Consider the following 7,107-nt stretch of genomic DNA (forward strand, 5'->3'; position numbering starts at 1 on the left):
GATTCCTTGACTAGCACCGGACAATGCCAAAACTGTGTTACAGAATAGCGGGGTTTTGCTTATGCCAATACTATACTTAGAAAATGAATATTTTTTAGTGATATTAACAAAAATGATAAAATAGGTACACTGAGTTGAGACAGATAAAATATATTTCAATATTGTTAAAATAAGATATTGCTATATCTATTGGAAGGGAATGGGTTTATTCTATATGATCCCTAAAACATTACATTCTTCGGATTTTGAGGTCAATTGTTGTGTTAGAAAATGAAAAAACAATTTCAGACTTCAACTGCAAATCACTTTCATCAATTATTCACTACAAATACATGCTTGAAATGGGTGAACTCCTTCAATGCTGTATTCATAATTGTCAACATCTACCGACAGAGACAGGTGCTTATCTAGAAAAACTATTTATTTCTATAACAATACATAAATTCAAAAATAAAATAAATTAAAAAATTCGATTTATTAAAATAATAATATATTTTTTTTGTATATTTATATTTTTAAAATGTAATTAATTGTTTTAATTGGATTGAATATTAATTATCTGAGTATTGGTGGTATTTTAAATTTTAAATGGTACTCTACTTAAAATATTTGGATAATAATAAAATTTTAAATTTTAAATAGAAATACTACAATTATTAACTAATAATTTCTTTTTTTTCTTTGAAATAAAATCACTGATACCACGTTCCGACTACTATGTCAAAGGTGAATCCGCCCCAATATACAGGCTGGCTATAAGTAGATTGCCAGTGAAGTTATAGACCTGATTTATTTAACACTAGAGTGTTGGCTACATTGCCTTATTTTCCTTCGATAGGATTTTATTGTGCCCACATTATGTGCCAACTAGAATTATATAACAGCCGAGCTAGCAAAATAATTGGAGTTTATTCCAAGGGATTGGTTTTTTACTTACTATTCGAGAAGTTCTTTAACTCTTTTAAATTAATATATATTTAAAAGTATGTAATAGAAAGGAAATAGTAATGAATATTTAAAAAAAATATATATTTTAACATAGACTTTTTAGTATCGGAGAAAAATTGAAAAAAAAAAATTCTATCAGAGCCAGGTTTCGATCCTGGGACCTGTGGGTTATGGGCCCACCACGCTTCCGCTGCGCCACTCTGATTTTGAAAATTATTATTATTTATATGTTTTAACAATAAAATTGTATACTCAAATTTACTATTGTTTATATATAAAAAAAATTATTATCTTTACAAAACATCTATCCCATTACTATTTTAACAAAAAATAAAGTCAAAGTACAAATCCAAATAGAAATTTAACAAACCTTCAACAAACCATCTATTTCAAACAATATACATGTATATATATATATATATATATTTATGTATATTAACACCCCATCAAAGTAAACAAACCTTGCGATTGTGGTGACGCATGTACTTATTTGTTTAGGTGTCAAAGAGTGGTTGTTATAAAAGTAAACAGCAATGAAGTAAAGAAAAATTAGGAGAATTCTCTTATGGGCTTCTTACAGACTTCCATTTAGATCATAAAATCATATCGACAATGCTTTAGAAGTATATAACAATGTATTATTGGAGGGGCATGATTTTACATCAGACACTACCCATACCAAATTTCTATTGTACCATTTTCCGAAAGAAACCACCTGCTAGATATGTACGGGAAGTCATTTGAAACAAATACAGTTCATCGGATGCGGAAACTCTTCAACATTAAGAAGTCGGAGACTACTATTGTAGCCGATCACATCAACAAATTCAATATTATCTCGTCGCAGTTGGCCTCTTTGAATATTGAATTTGACGATGATGTGAAAGCCCTAATATTGCTTTAGAGTCTTCTAGAAAGTTGGGAAGACATTGTCACAATCTTCATTAGGAAATGAGAAATTAAATTTTGATGCCATTAGAGATTTGATTTTTAGCGAGAAAATTAGGAGAAGGCAGGATTAATACTGAGTATGAAAATTAAGCCAAAGGTGATTCCCCGAAAACAAATCAAGGTGGATTCAAGTCGAATAATCGAAGCAAGCCCAAGGAAGATTTAAGTCATTCTGTGGGCTGGAATTGTTAGAAGCCCGGCCATTATTGGAGTTTATGTAGAGCACCGAAGAAGGATAAGATGGACAAAAATTCAGTAAATGCAATGAAAAAATATATAAAACATGTTCTCATTGTGAGCTCAAACACTTGAGTCATGGGTTTTTTATTTGACACTTTGTTTCACTCTTGCAGTAACTCAAAGATCATGGGAAATTACATCTCCGAAAATTTCGGAGTTGATCATCTTGGAGATGATGAGCAGTTAAGGATTGTGAGAAAAGAGGATGTCAAGATCAAACTCACAGTGGATGCAAGTGGAAGTTGCGTGAAGATGTCCTATTTATGACTGTGAAATTGTTGACTAAGGTTGCACCTTTAAAGAAGTTTAAATTATGCATAGCTTAAACAAACTTTAGATAATTAGAATGACACAATTAAAATTGAAAGGCAAATGTAAGAAGTATGATTAGTCTTCAAGCGGGAGATTATTGAAGTGTGAAGTTTGATGACAAACATCACATATATAGAAATATGATTAGAATTTGTTAGGAAAACAAACAACAAGAGACTAAATTTTGTTGTGATATATCAAATATAAGCCTTGGATTTTAATCATATATATGTTACTTTCTAGTGTCGTTGTAATCCTTTCATTCAAAGTATCACTGCTAGAAAAAAGATTGATAATTGCGGAAATTTATCGCAAATTTTAATCCGTGACAATTAAAAGTCATGAAAAGTAATTTTGTGACAAATTTATGTTATAACTTTTTGTTTTGACTATTCCGTAAGTAATATTTACAGAAAAAGTTACAAACAACTTTCTGTAACTATTTAAAGTAACGGCTTATGTAACGAAAATGTCCAAGATATTTCTATTCGGTGTCTTTTGACTATTTCGTCACAAAAATTGTCACGAAAATTTTTCTTGACTATTATAAGTTGCGAAAAAATTAACCAAAATATTTCCAACACTTTAAATTATTACAGATATTGTCATAGTATAATTTTTGTGACTATTTAAAATCAAATGTCACAACATAAGTAACGAAAATAACTATAAATTTTTCTTATTATTGCTTGTAGCTATTCAAAATAATAACAAAATAATAAAATCATCTTCAATATTTTTATTCAATATCGTTTGTAGCTATTCAATTTTTTGTTAAAAATTCATGATGATATATTAAATAAATATGTATATATTTTTAAAAGATAAATTTACAATAATAATATTTATTTAGTTAAAATATAATAACAAACAAAAAATAACACTTTGGAGTAGATAGCTATAATGATATTATTTTGTAACTTATTGTCACGAAAATGTCTTTTGTAAAAAAAAGTCACAAATTTGTATTAAAACCGTGACTTTTTTTTACCACAACTATAGCCTAATTTTCTGGTAGTTAATAGTCAAATCTCTAGCTTGGAAGTGTCGCAAACATAGACCAATTTAGATGAACACTACAAAAAAAAAATAGTATATTTGTAACGGAATTCCGTTCCTAAAGTTCACGTAGCTAACATAATTTCATCTCTAATTCCGTCTCTAATATCAGTAGTAACGGAAAAAGTGAATTTAGAAACGAAAATCTCGTTACAAAATTGATAATTTCTTGTAGTAGAACTGAATAATCAAATTCTTTTAAGTTTCATATTATTTCATTATAAATCCTAGTGATATCTCCGTAACAATTATATTTAATCAAGTAAAGCAAATACAATATTAATTAATCTCATAATTATATAACTTATTAATAATATTAACTATTATTATTATCTCATCTATAATCCAAATAGAAGTTCTGGCACTCGACAAGAAATATCCTTTTTTTATGTCTTTCTTTAGTTATTAACTCTTTAAATAAATTAATGGCCGCAGAGCATTCACAGATCAAACATATGTTATAGGGGTAACCAACGTATGTTATACATATTGTTATAAAATAATATATGTTAGAGTTATAATATAATATATATTGTATTATAAATATGTTGATCTCTCATATTTGGTCGAATCACTACCATGCTGACTTGACCGGAGCTGTTCCTTGCCCTAAATTAATATATATTTAAAATAATGTAATAGATAAGAAAGAATTACGAAAAATACAATATGAAAAAAAAGTTATGTATTATTTATTGGAGAAAATTTGAGAAATTGATATCATTCAAATTTTATCATACCATTAGTGCCTTTAAGCTTAATTGAAGTTCTTGCACTCGAGAAGGAATACATTTTTTAGTGTGGTATTTGTTAATTTATTAATTCATTTAAAGTAATATATATATATATTTAAATATAATGAATAATAAATAGTTATGTATAAAATATTTTAAAATAAAATTTATATATATATATATTCTATCTAATATTTTTTAAAGAGAAAATTTCAAATTTCATATCTTTTGGATTTGATCATACTTTTGTTCCTTAGAAAATTAAAATTAATAAGCTATCAGGTTTCGATCCTAGGACATGAAGTAATTTAATCAAAAATAATACTAATCTATTAGAGCCGGTTTCAATACTGGGACCCGGGGGTTATGGGCCCACCACGAAATATTGTATGTTTTATATTTTAACAATGAAATGGCATAAAAAGAAACCAGACAAGGAATGAGCCTCTCTTTTCTCTTTTTATTAATTTTCAACTTTAGTATTGTTGATAAAAAATATATTTACTATATTATATGTGTATATATATATATATATTTCTACAAAACATTTATCCAATTACTATTTCAGAAAAAAATAAAATCAAAACACAAAACCAAATAGAAAGTAAATAAACCTTGAAACATAACCAATCCTCGATATATCAATTCGTGCAATCGGCATGAATATGGCTTGAGAACATAACATGAGTTGCTAAACATTTGCTATTCCCTTCAGATTGTCAACGACTTAGGATGATTTTACTGTCAAAAGTGTTCCAAATTGTCAGAATGTCAGAGTTACACAAAAACAACAATGACATGGCGAAAAATCTCCACAATAGAGGTCTACCTGAACCTGATTTTGTTTCAAGTCATCCGATAATCTGAACAAACTCAATGAACTTAACACGCAACATACCTGAAAATTTTAAACTTATCTAAAAATATCTGGTTTTAAACCAAACTGAAAATCTAATTTTATTTTTTATAATTAATATTTTGCTTATTTTTTTATAATTTTAAATTTTTATATTATTTTATTTTGTAATATATTATAATTTGAAATAAATAAAAAGAATTTTAAGTAAAAAATCATGTTGAAATCAAGTCAAATTTGGGTTTCGGATCATCCTGTGACTTGTTTTATATATTTTGGGTTATTAGGTCAAGCTGAAACCCGACCTCATCCAACCCAATTTCTTTCATTCTAGGTTCGAGTCGAACCTGAAAATAATTTTAAGGTCGAACAAGTTCGATCTTCGGGTCGGGTTAAATTTTGAAACCCCTACATTGAAGTTGGTGTGCTAACTCATTGAATTGGAATTGTTTTTGCCAATGCAACAAACACTTCTGAAAGATCTTTCTCCAAGGTAAAAACTATTAAAAATGATTTTCTTAACAAGACGTAGGGAGCTTTTCAAGGATAGCTGAGAATGTTATATTGAAATGGTAATTTTCGCAAAGATTGAAAATAAAGCTATCTTGCATGGTTTTTATACCAAGTCTATAATTTTATTCACACAATATTTTATATATATAGCTTGTGTTAGAATTTATAATTTTTAGTATTAATATTTATCCTGTACAAGAAATCCTCCAATGTGGAATCTTGGGATTCAACCACTGCTGGCTATCACAATAGATAAGTAGCTTGAAGGATTCTGAGTTCTGAAATCACAAAGCCGAATAGCTTCCTTAATCCCCTCGATGGTAGCAACATACTCGGCTTCAGTAGTTGACGAAGCTATAGGAAAACAAAATAAAAATAAAAAATGTAGGGATGCCTTTCAAATAACACAACCATTTAAATAAAGACAAACTAGCTGGCATTATCATCAACAAATCCATGAGCAATTTTACTATATTTTCCTTGCAGAACATAAAACCATTATATAAGATCGTTGCATATGTCGCCTCAAAATCTACTTGGTTGCATTTATGTCGTCTTTTCTAGGTATCGGCGTATACTTGCTCACAATGCTCACCCCAAGCCCACACTGTGACTGTTAGGTTGAGCGAACATCACATAGTAACAAAAGAATTATTATTACAAATATTTGTGCTAAATTGTTCAAATATATTTGCTCTTAAACTCATGAGCAGAAAATTTGATTGCTTTTGAATTCTAATAAATTTAATCATGCAATGATTCTGTTTAGACATGAACTTTTGAAGTTTCGAAGGATTTCGGATTTAACTTCTTCTTCTTCTTCTTTTTTTTTTTTCTTTATGTTGAAAAAGTTGTTTTGGAAGTTGAAATGTGTTTAAGTGGGAATTTTGGAGGTTTTGGAAGTAACAATGGTTGAAATGACTAGGTTATTTGATGAGTAAAATATTTATTGTTGATGTGATAGAAAGTTTATTAATTAATTAATAAATACAAGGATACTTGAACGTTGATGTGAGGAGAAATAGTTTTTTCAATTGAGGTATGATTTCATTCAATGCAAATTTAATTTTGTACATCTTCAAACAAAAATATCAATCAAATCTAGAATGTGATCTCATCACGAGATGTTGCAGAAAATTGTCAATTGGGCAGTGTTTTGAATTTTATCCCAAAGTGCCCAGTTGCAAAATGTCCAGATTGTTACCCATTGTCTAAATAGATCCTATGTATTTTTAAAATTATTATCTGTTATATATTAAAAAGATAAATACTCCCACCGACTATTATTTCTGGCTCCGCCACTGCATACACAAAGATACCAACAGTGTAACAGTCCCGCAAGATCACAATTTTCATGGATCGCCGGGTAGATGCGTAAACGTGTGGATGCATGTTCTTTATTATATACGCGGATCTATTGAAAAGTTCAATTGTTTGATGTATGTGCGAAATTAAAGGCTTCATTTTGATAAGCTCATCTTGTAATGCAATATA

The 7,107-nt window shown here is 28.5% G+C and overlaps 1 non-coding gene across 1 annotated transcript; it reads right to left on the reverse strand.

Annotated features, from left to right (window-relative positions):
- Window positions 1-1,081: 1,081 nt before the first annotated feature.
- Window positions 1,082-1,153, reverse strand: TRNAM-CAU (transfer RNA methionine (anticodon CAU)). The gene has a single exon. It is a non-coding gene; the product is annotated as a tRNA-Met (tRNA).
- Between the last annotated feature and the right edge of the window lie 5,954 nt (window positions 1,154-7,107).

Source organism: Andrographis paniculata, unplaced genomic scaffold (assembly GCF_009805555.1).
Source record: "Andrographis paniculata isolate CXL003 unplaced genomic scaffold, ASM980555v1 Contig54END, whole genome shotgun sequence".
Classification (NCBI taxonomy): Eukaryota; Viridiplantae; Streptophyta; class Magnoliopsida; order Lamiales; family Acanthaceae; genus Andrographis; species Andrographis paniculata.